General features: G+C 26.6%; 1 protein-coding gene across 5 annotated transcripts in view; it reads right to left on the bottom strand.

Annotated features, from left to right (window-relative positions):
• Positions 1-21,473, bottom strand: part of LOC122500710 (sorting nexin-17) — a 379,406-nt gene that overhangs the window by 17,613 nt on the left and 340,320 nt on the right. The gene's annotated exons all lie outside the window — the stretch shown is intronic.

Here is a 21,473-nt window from a genome sequence, read left to right as displayed (position 1 = left end):
GACAAGTGAAATTTCATGTGGAAGGAATTTAATAGGTGTTCCATCAAAACTCATAGATAGAAAGTTATAAGACGTTTCAGATAATAGGATTTGGTAGAAAATGTATCCAAATCTTTGATAGAGAAATATAGTATTTTCATGTTGAAAGAATTTGATAGGTATTCAATCAAAACTCATAGATAGAAAATTATAAGATTTTTCGACTCATAGAATTTGATAGAATTTGTATCCAAATCTTGGATGGAGAAATATTAAATTTTCATTTGGAAAGAATTTGATAGGTATTCAATCAAAACTCATGGATAGAAAACTATAAGAATTTTCGACTCATAAAATTTGATAGAATTTGTATCCAAATCTTGGATAGAGAAATATTAAATTTTCATTTGGAAAGAATTTGATAGGTATTCAATCAAAACTCATGGATAGAAAACTATAAGAATTTTCGACTCATAAAATTTGATAGAATTTGTATCCAAATCTTGGATAGAGAAATATTAAATTTTCATTTGGAAAGAATTTGATAGGTATTCAATCAAAACTCATGGATAGAAAACTATAAGAATTTTCGACTCATAAAATTTGATAGAATTTGTATCCAAATCTTGGATAGAGAAATATTAAATTTTCATTTGGAAAGGGGCCGTACACATAATACGTCACGCGATTTTTGACCATTTTTAACCCCTCCCTCCCCCTATGTCACACTTCGTCACAAACCTTGAACCCCCCCTCCCCCTATAACGTCACGTCACACACGTAAATTTTAATGTGAATTTTATACATTTGACATTATATATTATATCCTACACTCAAAATTATTGAATCAGTTAAAAATATTTTTTTCTGACAATTAGTTAAAAATAACTGATGTTTCAATACAATTTTTTTTGATTAATTCATTTAGTCACGTTTAACTACCTATATCACCGAAACTTTCCTAAAAATTTATTAAAGATTTACTCGCAAGCTTAGAAATATTTAAATGCAAAGTTTAGTGAAAATTGTGTAAAGATTTAAATATCCCACTTCAATAAATGTTTAACGCGAAACTTTCCTGAAAATATTCACGAAATTATAGTCGAAAATGTAATTAAAATGTTCAGGAATGTTTCAAGCTATATTTTTAAGAAAATTTGACGATAAACATTTATTGTATAGTGAGAAATTTAAATCTTTACACAATTTTAACTAAACTTTGCAAGTAAATTTTTCGAAGTATGCAAGCAAATCTTATATATACATATTTAGAAAAGTTTCGGTGTTTTGTGGATAATTTTTCAGTTGTTTTTAACTGATTCAGAAGCAAAAAGTCAGTCACTACTGATTGTCAGTTAAAACCATGATTTTTAACTGATTCAAATTAAAAGAATATATTATTTATCATCATATTATAAATAATATGCCAATAGATGTTAAACAGGAACATAATAGATATTAAATAGTTTAAAGCATTTTTAACTAGTTTTATTTAGAAAAAGTGACATTGTCACATATAATTTCTTATAATCTTTGAATTTAAAAGATTGTAACGTAACACATGAGTTCACCCCCCCCCCCTCCCCCATGTCACACTTAGTCACAATTCTCAGACCCCCTCCCTCCCCCTAGCCGCGTGACGTATTATGTGTACGGCCCCAAAGAATTTGATAGGTATTCAATCAAAACTCATGGATAGAAAATTATAAGATTTTTCGATTCATAGAATTTGATAGAATTTGTATCCAAACTCTTGATAGTAAAATATTGAATTTTAGTATATTATTAACTTTGATAGATAATACATCAAAACTTATGATAGGAATGGATTTAATTTTCTACTTTGGATAGAAGTGGATTGGATTTTTAATATTTGATTAAATTGGATTCGAATTTCAAGGATTGAAGGAAGAAAATTCTATCAAATCCTATCCATTTTAATAATTTTTTTAAACAGGGTAGTGTCTCGCTCACGGAGTAATAATAAGGAGACTGCTCTCCAGCGTATCCCCTAGTCAGACTGGTGCCAGAATTCTGCCTTGGTTCACTGAGTAGTAATGACTTTTCAAAAATAACGCGCATGTGCAGTTTGCAACTATCTTCGTCACTCTTGAAAGAACGATGAGAGAGATCATTATTTTGACGTGCGAGTTGGAAAGTGTGGTTATGTTTTACTGTTGACAATATATATTATACTATTAAATGATATTAATAAATTGTAATATAGGAAATGTGTAAGTAGATATTAATTATATTAACATTATAGCGATTATAGCATTATATTATATTGTATTCATTCACTTTATCATACAAAGAAAAGAATTACTCCGGTTCGACAAAAATAATCTTTTTATTAATATCTACTCACACCTATATTACAATTTATTAATATTATAATATATTGTACTTACTCTTCTCTTTGCAGTTTGTTAATTAATGTTTTTTCTTATTTAAATCTTGATTTTCCCGTATAGTTGCTGTTGTCAACAATAAAACATAACCACACTTTCTAACTCGCACGTCAAAATAATGATCTCTCTCATCGTTCTTTCAAGAGTGACGAAGATAGTTGCAAATTGCGCATGCGCTTTATTTTTGAGAAGTCTTTACTACTCAGTGAACCAAGGCAGACATTTGGCACGGTATCTCACTGGTAGTACAGTCTCCTTATTATTACTCCGTGGTCTCGCTATACCCGCTGTCCCACCACTGCCGACAACGCCCTACGTAATAATGAAATACAACATATCACTATTAGGCGTTCGAATTCATTCCAAAATCAACGCCGAAAATTCTCAAAAAATATACTAAACAATTTCCCATAGTTAAGAACCGGCGGTCGAACCCCTAAAAACCACCCCTAATTGAAAACTGATAAAAATACACTGAAAAAAAACTAGTAGATTTGACTACTTTTTAACTACTCTACGTAATTCAATAGGTCCTCAACTGAATTCAAATAGTTGTACTAACTATCATAAAAGCAGTTAAGACAACTAAGAATGTAGTTGGTTGAATGTGATTTAGTAGTTTATTTGACTAACTTTAAAGTAATTATAACAACTAAGATTTTGGTAGTAGATTTTACTACTTAAAGTAATTCGATAGGCTTTAACGACATTTTTGTTGTAGAATTAACTATTATTTTGTTTTTAAATCTACTACTTTAAGTAGTAGATTTTACTACCTAAAGTAATTCGATAGGCTTTAACGACATTTCTGTTGTAGAATTAACTATTAAAAGTAGTTAATGATCTGTTTTATAAAGTAAAAATTAACATCTTTTTGTTTTTGTCAGCAACTACTTAAAAGTAGTAGAATTATTTATTATTATTTATTAATTATTATTATTACTGAAATTCATTTTTTCATCTCCTCTAGCATTCCTATTGGTCACTTATACTTTATAATTTTCAACACTTATGTACATAATGGAGAAAAATCCTCAAACGCCGGGGATTGAACGCACGACCCTAACATTCGCAAACCGATAACCTAACCACCTAACCACGCTCGCACGCTACGATGGTCTGCATGAAACCTGATGACATTCTTGACATAGATCAACCGACAACTGTAGTTCATTTTACAATGTAATGTAGTAGTATTTACTACTTTTACTAGTTCTTTTTATCTTCTTTAAATTCTTATTTCTGAACTTTGCTTTATTTAAAAATGCTGTTCAATCCTTTCTAATTACTTTAAGTAGTACAATCTACTACTCAATGTAGTAAAACTTAAGTTCAAAAAGTTAAAATTATCTATTATTTTCTCACCAAAACTACTGCATTGTGTAGTAGATTTTGCTACTTAGAGTGGTTCGATAGGCTTCAACAATATTATTCATTTATTTTTATTACTCTAATGTTGTAGTCAAATCAACTACTATAACTACATAAAAGTTGTAAAGTCTATTACACAAAAAAGGTTTGACTAATAAAAAAATTAGTTCCCTCTACTACTCACGTGTTGTTTCAAATTCAACCGTATAAATTCTTTAATTCAACAATTTAGTGTGAACTATATTAAAGTAGTAAAATTTACTAGTTAAGAAAGTGTTACGTTACTTACAAAAGTAGTCCCTTTTACTACTTTCTATTTATTACTATAAAATTGTTAAATTTACTACTTATGAAATGTTGAGTAAACTATTATCTTAGTTGTTCTTACTTCAGCACCGTAGTCAATTCTACAACTTACCTGTTGTTAAAATTTAACTACATATATTAGTAGAATCAACTACTATTTATCAACTACATAAAAATAGTTAAATTAACTACGCAAACCGGGTTAGACTAACTAAAAAAGTAGTTGTTTTTACTACTTTTCACTTAACTACCCAAAGGTAGTTGAATTTGTCAGCTTAATTTTTTTCAGTGTAGCATATAAGTGTCCAAAACTGCCAAAAGGCATGCGAATTTCTTTCTCAGAGTATTTTTAAAAATTCCCTAAAAATATACCAAGCATTTTCCAAAAGGTTAGAACACGCGGACCCCCAAAACCCACCCTTAATAAAAAATATTGTATATCAGCCCCAAATCACAAGAATGCGTTCGGCTTTTGTTCTGAAAATATTTTTAAAAATTCCCTAAAAATGTACCAATTAATTTCCAAAAGGTAAGAATGCTCGCACGGCCCACCAAAACCCAGCTCTAATTAAAAATATTATATATTAGCACCAAATCTCAAGAATGCGTTCGGCTTTATTTCTAAAAATATTTTTAAAAATTCCCTAAAAATATGCCAACCAATTTCGAAAAGGTTAGAATGCTCGTACGGACCCCCAAATTAAAAATATTATATAATAGCACAAAATTACAAGAATGCGTTCGGCTTTATTTCTGAAAATATTTTTAAAAATTCCCTAAAAATATACCAATCAATTTCCAAAAGGTTAGAATGCTCGCACGGACCCCCAAATCCTACTACTGATTTTTTTTAAAGTGTAGAATATTTTTAAGAAAACACATTATTATTATAATTTATTAAAAATGACTTAGTTTCTTAGTATAAATGGGTATAAACTATTAATAATAAGAAATATTAAATGAAAAATGATTTTAAAGTTCTGCGGGTAAATAACCTTATTTTGCAAATTTCATTCACTACATGTGAGAAAGTGAATTTATTAAATTGAATAAAACCTTATCAAATATAACGTACACGGAGAGAAAAAAAGAGAGCTGTTTGATTTGGCATGAGAACGCTGTTTTCCCTTTATAAAACGCAGCAGTTTAATGCAACTGATCTACCGACAGGTAGAGCAGTTTACTTTTTTTTTCTCCGTGTACCTGTGATTAACTTTTGGTTTTTCTTATACTAGAAAAAATTTTCTTTGGTTCCTAAACTTTTTTCGGAATTAATATGTCAGTGGTAGTCAAACCTTTGAAATCATTCCTGGAAAATATTGTAATATTCTAAAATTAGTCGGCAACGACTTTAGTCGAAATATAATTGAATGACTCAAATATAAATTTAATAATGGGCAGTAATGAATATTACTTTCCAAAAAATATATTTTTTTAATAATTCCTAGAATTTTTCATTGTAATTTTTTTAAAATTTAATTAATATGATTAAAAAAGATTTAAATAATTGTCTGAAAATTTATTAAAATATTTGAAAATAATACAGTAGAACCTCGATTATCTGAGGTAATGTGGGGAAGAGGTACCTAGGATAATCAAAAACTCGGATAACACGGAACCAATGAAAATTTCAAAATTTTAAATTATTTTTCATGTGTTTAAAGTGTTAGAATAATATTAAATGACAAAAATGGACGAAATTTTAAATGCAATGATCACAAATAGTGGTTTTGTAAAATTTATTTTTCAAATTTAGTCGCTCGATCCGTTTTATCCGAGTTATTCCGCATTACTATTCCGCATTGTTATTCCGAGCATGTTTAGTGCCTCGGATAATACGGAATCTCGGATAACCGAGGTTCTGCTGTAATTTTAAAAAAATTTAAGAATTTAAAAAACTAATTAAGTTTTTATATAATTTAAAATTTTGAAAATATTTTATTACTACAAATGCTGAAAACAATTTTTATAAAAAATTTTAATTTAAAAAAATTGTAAAGTAAGGGGCCGTCCATAAACCACGTGGACACATTTGGGGGGGGGGGGGAATCAGGGTGGCCAGACGGTCGAAGCACAATTATGTATTCGGCTTTACAAAACTATGGTACATGTACGCACGTGTAATACGCATGTGTAGCGGGAAATTTAAATTTAAACTTGGTAACTACAAAAAGAATAATAGTAATATAGTATGATTTATATGTAACACTAACAAAAATTAATTAAACGTTAATAAATAATAATAATATATTGAACTATGATAAAAATGTAGGTTTTTAAGTAAATTTAAAATAAAATAGTATACTGAATCTAAATGTTCAAATACACCATTGACAGATATTCGTGCCAATTCTCTTGGAGGGAAAATGAGTTTATAACAGAGGGACAAATTAACCATCTTGAGAAATCCCTTCCTTATCCGGCGCGAAATGAATAAATATGGCAACCTAACCCCTAAATTAAATACATAAAATGTCAGAAAAATAATTTCGCGCGCATCAGATCGTACACATTTTCTGCGCAACTTTTAACCCTCAGATATAATGGGAGAGAATATACAAGCAGATTTCCATTACCAATTCAAAATTTATTTTAGAAGGACTATTTAATTCTCTTCATAAGCAAAGGAAACATACACTTTTTGAACCTCCGAATTTGACACTCCAGTTTTCTCAGTGTAGTTACCAAGTTTAAATTTAAATTTCCCGCTACACATGCGTATTACACGTGCGTACAATAGTGTACCATAGTTTTGTAAAGCCGAATACATAATTGTGCTTCGACCGTCTGGCCACCCTGATATCAGTCGGGTGGCAGTGACAGGCCCAGAGGCACTCACTGACACTCGACTGATATTAGCGCGTGCATTCCGAGCGAAGAGCCGGTTATAGAATCCAGCTCCTCAATTGAAAATATTGAATTTTAAAAAATTAGAAGCTAATTTTCATTAATTTTCATTTTTAAATTTACCTTTAAAGACTTTTTATTCTTCAAAAATTGTAACAAAAGACTTGAAATAAATTAATTATTTTCAATTAAATTTTACAAAATTTCAACTATTCAAAAAGATTTGTTTATACATAGTTATTTTTCACATTATAAAAATCAAAATAACTTGTACTTTTTTTTTACTGAAAATTGTGGTATTTTGTCGCAGTTTTTTTAAATGAGTCGAAAAAAGTCACAGTTTTCTTAATTTCCCTGATAAACAATTTTTTCCTGACATTTCCCTGACTTTAATGACATTCTTGCTTTGAAATATGTTCAAAAATAATCTTTTTTATTTTTTAACATAGAGGAGTACAAAAAAAACTTATTTTTTAAATTTGCAATATCCACGTGGACAATTGTATAGGGGAGAAGAGGGTTTGACAAATGTTCACGAGTGTCCACAATGGTTTATGGACGGCCCCTAATTATTCAGTGTATAGATATTTAAATTTTCGGAAGTTTGTTATTAAAAATGTTAAAAATAATTGAATCCTGCATTTCAAAAAGAGCTCATTTCAGATTTTTTCATATTTGCCTTTTATCAAGGGTTGCCACGCTTTTCTTCATTTCAAATTCCCTGACTTTTCCAGGTTAAAAAACGGAAATCCAGGTTTTTAAAACTATACATTTATATTTTATCAAATTTTATTTTTAATTTTAGTTTAAGTTCAATTTTTAATTTTATTTTTAATTTTACCAAACTCCCTGATTTCCAGACAAAACGACTTTTTCCCTGTTCTATTACATTTATTTACGAATTTCTTTAATTGTAGAAAACTCGAAACATCTTCAATAACTTCGTTTTAAAATGAATACTTATATCATCATTATTTTTTACAGAAATTAAGATTTTCAAAAATTTTTAATTCAATAACATATAAGAATATTATCATAAAACAAGAATAAGGTATCGGAGTGATCGCTTTCTTCATGGTTTATAATAATTAGAACTTGATACTATCATTATTTTATACTATAAAAATATTATTACTGTAATTTCTTTAAAATTATTTTCATTTCAATTCAATTATTCATTATTAGAATTTTTAACTCAAATTCTTCTTTAAATCAATTATTTTTAATAATTTTTGAAAAAGTTCTTCTTTGGGAATTTTTAAATCCATTTGTTTAGAATTCAATTTAACCTAAAATTTCGATTATTCTGCGACATTCTTCAATGAAAAAAATAAGAAATTAAAAACTTCAAATAATTAAAAAAAATTCTATTAAACTTTTTGAGAAAAAGTGATACTAAATTTCCTTAAAAATCTTGTTAACAATTTAATTATTTTTATAGATAATAAAATTATTCGCAGGATTTAATTATTCTCAAAAATTTGAATAACATTCTTCGAAATAATTCAATTATTTTTAAAATTGACAAAATTCTTCGCAAGAATTCAATTATTATCAAAATTGATAAAATTCTCAGCAAGAATTCAATTATTTTCAAAAATGATAAAATTCTTCGTAAATATGCAATTATTTTAAATATCAATTTTTACGTAATTTTGATTATTCTGACACTCTTCAATTAAATATATATTAGAAAATAAAAACTTCAAGAATTAAAGAAAAATGTAATTAAACTTTTTTAAAAAAATTAATTCTACAGAATTTTTAGTTAAAAGTATGAAAAGTTCAAATTTTCCAAGATTTTAATTTGAAACCTTTTCAAAATTCAATTATTTCTAAAAATTTACGCAATATTTCTTTCAATATTCAATAATAATCTAAAATTTTAACTGAAATTCATTTTTAAATCAATATTTACTAAAAAAAATCCATGAGAATTCAAATATTTAAATACAAAAATAAATATTTTATTAAATAATTGAATGTTCCTTCAAATTAAATTTTCATAAAGAATTTTATAAACAAATTTTTAAATAATTGAATTCTCTTGACAAATTTTAAGAATAAGTTCATTTTTCGGAAATTTTATTAAAATTTTAATTAAAAATAATTTAATTTCTCCAAAGAATTTTATAAGAGTTTTTGAAAATAATTGAAATTTTGCCAAGAATTTTATTAAAATTTTTAGAAAATAATTAAATTTTGGAGAAAAATTTATAAAGATTGTTGAAATTTTGACTAGAATTTTTGTAAATTGTTGAACACAATTAAATTTCTGCGAAGAATTATATTAATTTTTGAAAATAATTAAACTCTTGAGACGAATTTTATTAAAATGTCTTTTTAAATAATTGAATTCTTTTATGAAATTTTATTGAAATAGTAGACATTGAAAATAATTTAATTTTCACAAATTTTTGAAATTATTAAAATTTCTACGAAGAATTTTATTAAAATTATTTTGAAAAAAAATTGAATTATTACAAAGAATTTCATTAAAATTTTTCAAAGTAATTTAATTTTTTGAATAAATTTAATTAAAACTTTATAGAAAATAATACTTAAATTCTAATAAATAAATTGTAGCAAAGGTTTTAAAAATAACTGAATTTCTTTGAGGAATTTTAATCAAATTTTTAAGAATAATTTCATTTTTCGAGGAATTCTATTAAAATTGTATTAAAAATAATTGAAAGTCTGCGATGAGTTTTCTTATTTAAAAAGATAATGAAATGTTAAGATTAAATTTTATTAAAATTATTTTTAAATAATTAAATTCCTTTAAAAAATTTTATTAAAGTAGTAGATTTGTTAAAAATTATTGAATTGATAAAAGTTTTTGAAAATAATTAAAATTTTGCCATGAATTTTATTAAAAATTTTGAAAATAATTGAATTTCTCAGAAGAATTTCACTATACTTTTGAAAATAATTGAATTTCTGCAATCGAGGGTCCCTATATCAAAGAACCGGTTATAAGTTTTTTAAGCTCGAAATCATTGCCCTGTAAATAAAAAATTAAACTGTTTTTAATCCCAATTTCTTGAGAAACATTTGGGTAATCTTTATACCAATATAAATTGTTTTCAAGAAATTAAAATTTAAAATCCTTTTTTATTTAGAGGTCGAGAATTTTGAGTCTCAAAAACTTATAACCGGTTCTTTGATAGGGACCCTCAATTATTTGTAATTACTTCAAAATTCAATTTTTTTTAGTGTTTTTAATTAAAATTCTTCTATAAATCCATTATTTTTAATAATCAATTAAAAATATATATTAAATAATTTAACTAATTTCAGAAGAATTGGAATAATTTAAATTTTTCAAAAATCCACGTTCTTTAAGACGATTTCTAATTAAATTCATTCAAAATTAAAATTTTACAAAATTTCAAATTAAAATCTTTTAAAAAACATCTGTACTTATGAAAATTGTAAACGCAACTTTTTTAAAATTTAATTAATTTTTAAATACTTATGTAAAAATAGATTTCAAGAATAAACTTTAAAAAATAACAATTTTTCAGGATGTCGATCAAAATTCCCTGACTTTTCCAGGTTTTTTTAAAGTTTATAAAATTCCCTGACATATTCAGGTTTTTCAGGTTGCGTGGCAACCCTGTAAAGTATTTTATGCATTATTACGTATTTATTGCCGTTCTCTTAACAGGAAATTTAATCTGATTTATTTTTAGTGAAGAAAAATGTATTAAAGTGTGTTTTCCTTTGACAATTATTGTTTTTAAGTTAAAAAAAGTTTAATACATTTTAAAATTAAATACATATAAATAAATTGTTTCTCGATAGTAAAACATTTCATTAATATATTTTTATGATCAAAACGATTAAACTTTTTTCAAGAATTTCGATAAGAGCTCAACTCTTGCAACTACACATATTTTCTATTTTTACCGGTTTTTAATTAAGGGTGGTTTTTTTTGGGGGGTGGTCCTCGTGTTCTAACCTTTGGAAAATGCTTGGTATATTTTTGGGGAATTTTTAAAAATACTTTGAGAAAGAAATTCGCACGCCTTTTGGCAGTTTTGGACACTTATATACTATTTTTATCGGTTTTCAATTAGGGGTGGTTTTTGGGGGTTCGACCGCCGGTTCTAAACTATGGGAAATTGTTTGGTATATTTTTTGACAATTTTTGGCGTTGATTTTGGAATGAATTTCGAACGCCTAATAGTGATATGTTGTATTTCATTATTACGTATAATATATGTGATATTTGGAAAGGGGTTGTTTTTTACCCCCAATATTAAAATTTCGATAATTTTTTGATTGATATTTGTTGTATTTACTACTCTGAACAAGATTATTGCAGAAAAGTTTTTAAATAAAAAAAAAACTTTAGGGTCCTTAAAAAAATTTGTTAGTCTGCCATCTTGAATTTTTAATTTTTTAGTATGTTGTATGTTAATGAAAAAAGTACAAATTTATTATTGTCAAGGAAAAATACTTTAAGATATTAATTTTCATAATTTTAAAGCAAAATTAAAAAAATTAGATAGTCCGCCATCTTGAATTTTTTAGCATTTTGATGAAAAAAGTATAAATTTATTATTTTCTGAGAATTTGTAAATTATTGTTACCATGATAAAAATAAAAAAATTAGTTAGTCCGCCATCTTAAATTTTAATTGTTTAGTATGTTGATGAAAAAAGTACAAATTTATTATTGGTAAGAAAAAATACTTTAAGATATTAATTTTCATAATTTTAAAGCAAAAATAAAAAAATTAGTTAGTCCGCCATCTTGAATTTTTAATTGTTTAGTATTTTGATAAAAAAGTACAAATTTATTATTGTTAAGAAAAAAACCTTAAAAATATTAATTTTCATAACTTTAGAGCGATATAAAAGAATTAGTAAGTCCGCCATCATGAATAAATAACTTTTTAATTTTTTTTATAAGAAAATAAACAAATTCATTGTGAACGAGTAATGTTTAAAGAATATTGATTTTTTAAATTTGTAATTATGTGAAATTATTTTAGGTTAAAAAATTATTTTATTTATCATTGTTCAACTGAATAATTATGTTATTCAATTGTTTCAAATGCAATTTACTTTTAATTATTTTAGAATTTATAATAAATGCCATGTCATGAATTATTCATAAATAATATTATCATACTTACCTTTTGAATGCAATATTAAAAACTTAAATTAAACACTTTACAGAATAATACAAATTTGTATTTTAGAATTCTTTCATTCCGCCATCTACTGGAGGAAAGAACGTCGAAATTTGTTTTATGGTAACACTTTCATTTTATCGACCGAGCTCTTATGGTAAATGTGCACCACGTATTATCTACAAAGCAAATTACTCATTCTTCGTATGACACCCAAAAGCAAACTTTTTACTTTTTTCATTTATTTTTATTATAATTACAAAGTTAATTAGATATTTTTCGTTTTAAATGTGTTCTATATATCAATGGCTGTTAATTTTATACACTTTTAGGTATGAACAAAGTGAAATTACACGAGTATTTTTCAAATCACCGTGACAGTGTAAAATATCACCGGAGATGACTTCAACTTTAAATATTATTTTCACATTAATAATGAATATTTATTAATAAAGTGCTAATACAAATTTCTTCAATAAATTGTCCTCTTTCAATTTTTCTATTTTACTTTGTCTTTTTTTAATGTTTTACAGTTTTTATTTACTTTTCACCGTAAAATCACCGTTTAGTCGGTGACAATACAGTGATCTCAATCCGCAAGGGGTAGGTGGCACTAGTAACAATTTCTCAATACTTAGAGTAGTTGTAATTTAATTATTAAATTTCATTAAAATAGAATATACTGTGAAATAAACTAAAGTTTCAGCTATTGCATATATTTATTTAATATTCGTGATTAACATTTATCTGCAATTTATTATAAAACAAATTAAAACAATCAAAATTCTCTGTATATGCACTGACATCAATGCTTTTCGGATAGTCAATATACAGTGGCAATAGCAGAATTGATTTCCGAAAAATAAATTCATCCTATTTTTGTTTGTCATTTTTCTTGAATAATTAAATAAATAATAATAATAACAATTATTATTATTATTATTATTATTATTATTATTATTATTATTATTATTATTATTATTATTATTATTATTATTATTATTATGTTGAATTTTAAGAAATTCGGATTTTTGAATTTTTGATAATTTTCTATTTTTTACCAAAGGGTGGGGACTATTAAATAAGTAAAGTATTTTCCAAAAGCACAAAAATAATGAAGCTAAGTCCCATAAAAGAGTGGAAAAAATGTTGAATTTTAAAAAAATCGGTTTTTTCGAATTTTTGATAAATTTAGATTTTTACCAAAGAGTCCAGATTATTCTATAAGTAAAGTATTTTCCAAAAGCACAAAAATAATGAAGCTAAATTCCATAAAAGAGAGAAAAAAATGTTGAGTTTTAAGAAATTCCGATTTTAGAATTTTTGATAATTTTCTATTTTTTACCAAAGGGTGGAGACTATTAAATAAGTAAAGTATTTTCCAAAAGCACAAAAATAATAAAGCTAAATCCCATAAAAGAGATGAAAAAATGTTGAATTTTAAAAAAATCGGTTTTTCGAATTTTTAAAAAATTTAGATTTTTACCAAAGAGTCGAGACTATTTAATAAGTAAAGTATTTTTCAAAAGCACAAAAATAATGAAGCTAAATCCCATAAAAGAGAAGAAAAAATTGTAAATTTTAAGAAATTCTGATTTTTGAATTTTTGATAATTTTTTATAATTTTAGATTCTTTACCAAAGAGTCGAGCCTATTTAATAAGTAAAGTATTTTCCAAAAGCACAAAAATAATAAAGCTAAATCCCATAAAAGAGAGGAAAAAATGTTGAATTTTATGAAATTCGGATTTTCGAATTTTTGATAATTTTCTATTTTTTACCAAAGGGTGGAGACTATCAAATAAGTAAAGTATTTTCCAAGAGCTCAAAAATAATGAAGCTAAATACTATCAAAGAGAAAAAAAATGTTGAATTTTAAAAAAATCGGTTTTTCGAATTTTTGATAAATTTTGATAATTTCAGAATTTTTACCAAAGGGTGGAGACTATTAAATATGTAAAGTGTTTTTAAAGATCCCAAAAATATTGAAATTAGATTTAAAATTCCACTGGAACTTCGTAAAAATTTGACCTGGAAATCATGGAAAAGGTATGGAATTTTAATTTCGGATTTCTGTAGGAATCCTGTAATAATTAATAATAAATAATAATTAATAAAGTGGCCTGATGATGGTGTCAAACCAAGACACCGAAACGTTGCACAAATGATACAAGTGTTTCATTTACTACTCTTCCGGTAATCGATTTAAAAAACTTTAACAAAATTAATTTTTAAATAAAAAAATTTTTAAAAAAATTTTCAAACACCTTTTTGTTTATTTACTCCTCTCTGAGAAAAATGTTATTAACACATTTGGATTTCTTGTGAATTCACCTTGAATTTCATAAAAAAAAAATTAATGGAGACTCAACTGGTTCCGGAGATATTGAATTTTTTGTAAAAAATAGTCATAGTTACAGCAGCAATGCACGACTGCGGTAACGTACTACGCGGCTTGTGCAGTATGGTGCTATGGCGCGGCGACGCTTTTTTTTACAAAAAATTCAATATCTCCGGAACCAGTTGAGTCTCCATCAATTTTTTTTATGAAATTAAAGGTGAATTCACAAGGAATCTAAGTATGTTAACCCTAGAAGGAGTAACTGGGGTGTCTGGACACCCCAAGCAAAATTCAAAGTATTCCCATGGCTTAACCAATAATTTTTTTACGCTCAAAACTTGTTGGTAATTTAGTCTGAACCTCTATCTTTTGAAACCTGCATGCGCCGCCAAAAGTTTTGCTCTAGGAAGAATTCTATCTCCTGTTAAAATACGTCTGGGGTGTCTGGACACCCCAGTTACTCCCTAACGTTAGAAAAATTGTCAAGATAAGTAAATTCAAATTTTTTTAGAAAATCGTTTTTAATCAGTTAAAATCATCTGATAAAGTATAAATTGATAGGTTATGCATGAAAAAGTTGTATTTTATAAAAAAGAAACATTTTTATACTAAAATTCTATTTTTATGAAAAATATAGACATTCTGTATTTGTACACTGAAAAAATTCTTAGTAGATTTGACTACTTTTTAACTACTTTCCTTAGTTCAATAAGTCCCCAAAGATAATTTTGAACTTACATTAATTATCAGATATGTAGTTGAATGAAGTGATAATACAGATGCATTAACTACTTTTCTTAGTTAAATAGGAACCAATGACAGTTTTGCAGTAGAATTAACTGCTGATATGTAGTTAAAGTTACTAAGATAACTCAGTAATAAAGTAACTACTGAAAATGGTAAAATAAAATTATTTATAATTTCTTATAAATATTATCGAGTTGTATTTTTTTATATTTCCCCCTACCCACTTTTGTTTACCTATACCTTATTTATTTAATGTCTATATACCTAACGGAGAAAAATCTCTAAACGTCGGGAGTTGAACGCTCGACCCTAACATTCGTAAACCGATAACCTAACCACCTAACCACGCTCGCCCGCTTCGATGAGTTGCTTAATACTTAAAGGCATTCCAGACACAGTTCAACTGATAACTGTAGTTAATTTTACTACTTAAAGTAGTTGCATTTACAACTTTTCACAGTTGATAATCTTCTATAAAAATCTATAACATAAATTACATGGAAAATAATTCAACTCCTAGAAGAAGTAAAAACTACTACAAAATTAGTCTATCGAACTACTTTAAGTAGTAGAATCTACTACTTTCTGTAGTCATTTCTATAACATACCTGCAGTTACAAAGTTAACTGTAAAATTACATTAATTTAATTAATAATTTTTAACTACATAAAACAGTTAAAATAAGTATCAAAAGTAGCCAGACTAACTAAAAAAGTAGTTCGTTTTATTACTTTTTACTCTACTAAGGGGATGTAGTTGAAAATGTCTCATGTATTTTTTTCAGTGTAACAACTTATGAAATTTGAGTTAAGATTTATTAAAAATCTGTGCTCTCTCTACAGTCAGAAATTAAATTCTAATACAGAAAAATGTAGTATATGACAGTCAAATTTAAATTATAAATTCTATATTGTTAATAAGATTTTAACATATATTAGAGGTATTAAGAATTGATAATTAAAACTTTGATTAAATATTAATTTACAAAATCATTTCATAAGTTATTAATTTTAATGTTAATATATTCAGATATATTAAGTTTGTAAAATTTTAAATTTATAACACCACTTTTAGTAAATATTTATTATTTTAGTCCATTTTATAGTTCATTTTTATGATTTTCACTATTCGAAAATTGTCTTTAATTTCTTTCACTTCAGATGTTCAAATAATTATGTTTTTTGGAAGTAATACGAAAACTAATTTTCTCCCCTAAAAGTGTATCTATTTAACTTTAAAAACCTAAAATAGTTTTTAAATTAGTCAAATTTTTCAGAAACTATAACGTTTTTTGTGAAAAAAGTCAATTTTGCAATTTTTTGGTGTTTTTTTGGGTTTTTTTCAAAAATTCTTTAATTTATCAAAATATGAATAATATTATTGTATTCCTTACTAAAAAACTATAGCTGTGCAAAATTCGAACCGAACCGAGTTTAGTTCGGTTTTGGGGCGCCGAAATGTCGAATGTCGAATATTCGACATCCGAACTGGGCTAGTTCGAATGTCGAATATTCGACATTCGAAATGGCTAACTCGAATGTCGGTTTTTCGACATTCGAACTGGGCGACTGAAATGTCGAATTTTAGAATTCGACATTTTAGCGTACCAAAACCGAACAAAACTCGGTTCGGTTCGAATTATTTTGCACAGCTGTATAAAAAACCAATCATTTCATTATAATTAATATTTTTTACATTATAAAAAAAGGTTCTAAATTAGAGCTGATTTCGGTACTAAAATAGAACCAAATTACGATTTAGTACCACACGGAAAAAAAAGTTCACGAATCTCTCGTGAACTAGTATATCACTTTTGGATGACACACAAAATTTCAAAATTTTCATTCACTTTTGATTAGAAATGGCGAACGTCAACGAAAAACTGAAACAAAGTTAATGAATTTTTGATGAACTGTTAATGAAGAGTAGTTCGTCAAAAGTAGAGGTACAAGTTCACGAAAAAATCGTGAACTCGCGAGTGTCAGTAGTATGCGCAGTTCGTAATGCGCATCAAATATGGCTGATCAAGCATTCATCATTCAGTCGGTGTCATCGGTGTTTACATTCGGGAAAATTCTTTGATGAAAGTTATTATTTAGAATCAGTGTTTTTTATTACTTAGTGAATATTTTTGTTTGCTAATTTCCTTTGTGAAACAAATAATTCATAAAATGAATTAAAAGTTACGATAAGGGACTTTTTCTACTTTGCACGGTCCTGAGTTTTACAGCAGACAAAGCTAATCGTTTCGTTTGTCGAAGGACAGTGTATCTAGATTTAGCCGTGGCGGTTAGTTGTTAGAAATATTATGTTATAGGGTATAGGTACTAGGTTCGAATCCCGTGAAGCGAATTACGAATTTTAATGGCGATAAAATTTTGTATTCTGTGTAGTTGGGTGCGTAATAGGCGTCAAGTTATCAAATAAAGTGAAATACTATAAAAAAGTAGTGTCTGGAAATTATTTTTTCTTGTTTTTAGCATTTTTTAAAAGTTCACGAATTTTTCGTTAACTTTGACGAAAAGTTCGGAAACCGTACTATGTTTCTAGTGAAGGAGTTGATGAAATTTTGACGAACTGTGTTTGTTGATTTTCAAGAATTTTGTGTCCCATCCAAAAGTGATATACTAGTTTACGAGAGATTCGTGAACTTTTTTTTTCCGTGCAATTTTAGTACTAAATTAGTACCTTTCTTTTTACAGTGTACGTCAAATATAAACCTTATAAAACAAGTTTAAAGCGTGGGGTGTCGGGACACCCCAGTTACTCCTTAGAGGGTGAGTAAATTAACGTACTCCTTCTAGGGTTAATAACATTTTTCTCAGAGAAGAGTAAATAAGCAAAAAATTGTTTAAAAAGTTTTTTAAAATTTTTTTATTTAAAAATTAATTTTTTTTATTAACTTTATTTGCATTTTAAAGTACATACTTTTACCTGAAAAATGTGTAAATTTCATAAAAATCCATAAACAATATTCCGAGATATTCAAAATTTTATAAAATTAATATTAAAATTCAAAATGGCGTATCTTCAACAATTTTAAATTTTTTTTGAAAAAATGTGGGGGAAAGAAGTCCCTTGTATAGAACTATAATCCCACGAAGTTTTGCGAAAATCGGCATACCCTTTGCAAATCGTGATATTTCTGACGTGAAATGCCTCAAAGGTTTTTGTAAGTTTAAACTTAAACTTCTGTTTTTTCGAGAACTTCTTTTCGCACGTAAGGTCCATTTTTATAGACCAGGTCAAATATATTGATTATTAAGAATGTGATTAAACAGTTAACTCAATGATTATTATGTTATAATACTTTTTTAGAAAATTACTGACTCTATTTTCAGTATTTAAGAACAATTATTGTTCATTTGTATATTCTAAGAATCAAATTTAAATGATATTTTGTGTATGTTCAAATGTGTGTAAATAGTATGAAATAATTGATAATTAAACTCACCAAGAAATTACCAAATTTGAGTTTTGTATTATTCGTTTTAATTTTTAGGACACTGAAAAAAAAGTGTTGTTGAATCAAATATCTCCATGCTATTGAATTCCCCGTCATTGATTCAATGACACATTTATTAATCGAAAAGTATATTGCTTAAAATGAAAAAATGAAACTGTTTAAATTAAAAGTACGGTACTGTAGAATTAATGATATTGTGCAAATTGTTTCTATAGTTCATCTATACATAGCAACAGAATAATTTATTGCTTCTTTGACATTATTCATTTGAAGCATCTAATAGATAAATTTGAAAAAAATGCATGTAAATTTAAATCAAATGAAAAATTGTTTGCTCTAAAGAAGCGCGCTCTGAAAACGAAAGCATATGCTTTCGTTTCAATGAGTGGTGCTATTGCGGACTGCCTATAGCATATGCTATAAAAATAAGAACACTATGTTTTGAGACATTGACAGGTACTAAATTTATTGAAATACTTACCCACATATATTTATATGTTTATTAAACCTGTCGTTTTTGAGATTCCAATATAAAAAAGTATTATTTAAATTCTTTTAATTAATTAATGACTAGTTAAATATAAATTCCCTATATAAATTCCCTTATATACGCGAAAAATCTCGAGCACGGTATTTAACCACAAAGTAAGTGCCCAACGTTGAGAAGCGGATGTATTACATTGCAGCGCGGCGGTTCTCGTCTATCACGGAAGTTAAGCGTCGTTGGTCGCGGTTACTAAATGGATGGGTGACCGCTTGGGAATAGCCGTATTTTTCTGACTAAAAAAGATAAGTGTGTTTGAATGTGTATGTGTGTGTGTGTTTAGCCGTTGGAAAAAATGAAAATAATAATAAAGATGTATATGTTAGTGTGAAAAATTGAAAAAAAGATGTGTATAAAAAGTGTTGTGTTAAAGGTGTGAGAATTAATTATAGTATATAAAAAACATGTGAACAAAAATTCCCTTTTTTCAATTTATCGTTGGTATATATTTAACCACATAAAAGAATTGAATTAACAGTATGGTGTTATTCAATCGATAGCAACAACTAAAAAAATTAAGAGTACAAATTTTTGAATCATAAAAATGATGCTTTTAAATTTAAAAGTTATAGTCATTGACTCAAAAGCATATACTGTTAAATTAAAAAATGTTGTTTATTGATTCAAAAGGATTCACCTTCGAATTAACATAGTATGCTGTCAATTTAAGAAATATGCTTTTGTTTCAAAGAAAGTGATACTATCGAATCATTAGAATCGGTGCTTTCAAAACAACAGCATATAGTGTTCTTATTTTTATAGCATATGCTATAGGCAGTCCGCAATAGCACCACTCATTGAAACGAAAGCATATGCTTTCGTTTTCAGAGCGCGCTTCTTTAGAGCAAACAATTTTTCATTTGATTTAAATTTACATGCATTTTTTTCAAATTTATCTATTAGATGCTTCAAATGAATAATGTCAAAGAAACAATAAATTATTCTGTTGCTATGTATAGATGAACTATAGAAACAATTTGCACAATATCATTAATTCTACAGTACCGTACTTTTAATTTAAACAGTTTCATTTTTTCATTTTAAGCAATATACTTTTCGATTAATAAATGTGTCATTGAATCAATGACGGGGAATTCAATAGCATGGAGATATTTGATTCAACAACACTTTTTTTTCAGTGTATCATTACCCAGATAACCAGCGTACTAGTACGATGCATGTACAATACAAGTATGGCGTATAAGTCGTACTGGTACTGTACTCGCCATCTACCTTCGCACAGTAACAGGTACTGTACTAGTATGTCGTACCAGTATGCTATACTTGTATAATACGAGTACGATAATAGGATGGTGTACTAAAGGTTTTTGTAATTTAGTTTATCGTACGGTTACTGTATTCGTACTATACTAGTACCGCGTGTAAAGCGTTTTATATCCCTCCCCCTCTTGTGCTTCAGTCTGTATTAAGTATTAACTATTTTAATTTATTATTTGATGATAAATTTTCTGAAAGAATCATTACTAAGATCAATTTAATTTTAAAGGAATTTATTTTTATTACAAGAGTTCTTTTTTTGTACCTAAAGATATTATATAAATTATGTAACTTGTAAGCACATTTACTTATATTAGAATAATCAGTATTTTGAAGTATTTAAATAATTCTGTAATGATTTTGCTTTGTTAATTTTCGAACATTCTTTAAAATAATTATGAATAATGACCATTTATAAACTAAAGTGGTTTAATGTAAGGAAAATCATTTGGACGTTCTAACATTTAAATGATGACACATGTTTATGTGATCTATAAGAAAAATTATAAAAAAATATTGCGATTTCTATATATTTTACTGTTAACTCTTAAATTCAAAAATTTTTCTCAAGTGTAAAGCACAAAACAGTTTATAATTCAGAAGTTTTCCATTGTTGTAGTAATTAGAATACGCTAAGGATAAAAGTAAGCATTATGACAAAGCAACTTTGTCAGCAGCAATTGTGCTCTTGAGATTAATAGTACATATACACATATGTGACGCGTTCCCAAGAAAGGTACCTAAGAAGGAAAAAATTTGAGGTTATGTTTTAAATTTTTTGAGTAAAAATACAGAAAGAGAATCAATTATTAATTAAAAATTGTTGGTTTTCAAGTTTTTATTATATTCAAAATATTCAATTAATATTGGTTTAAAATTAAAATAATTAAAAATGAACTTTTAATCAAGATAAATCTAACTCGAACTCAACCTATAATTCGTTTGATTCTTAGGTACCTTTTTTCGGGTCGCGTCACATATTACATATAGATTAATAGAAACTAAACCACTGATTTCTAATTTAAATATAAAGACACATGT

Source organism: Leptopilina heterotoma, unplaced genomic scaffold, assembly GCF_015476425.1.
Source record: "Leptopilina heterotoma isolate Lh14 unplaced genomic scaffold, ASM1547642v1 Lhet_190, whole genome shotgun sequence".
NCBI lineage: Eukaryota > Metazoa > Arthropoda > Insecta > Hymenoptera > Figitidae > Leptopilina > Leptopilina heterotoma.
The sequence above is the reverse complement of the archived record's forward strand: the minus strand, read 5'-3'. Positions and strand labels throughout refer to the sequence as shown.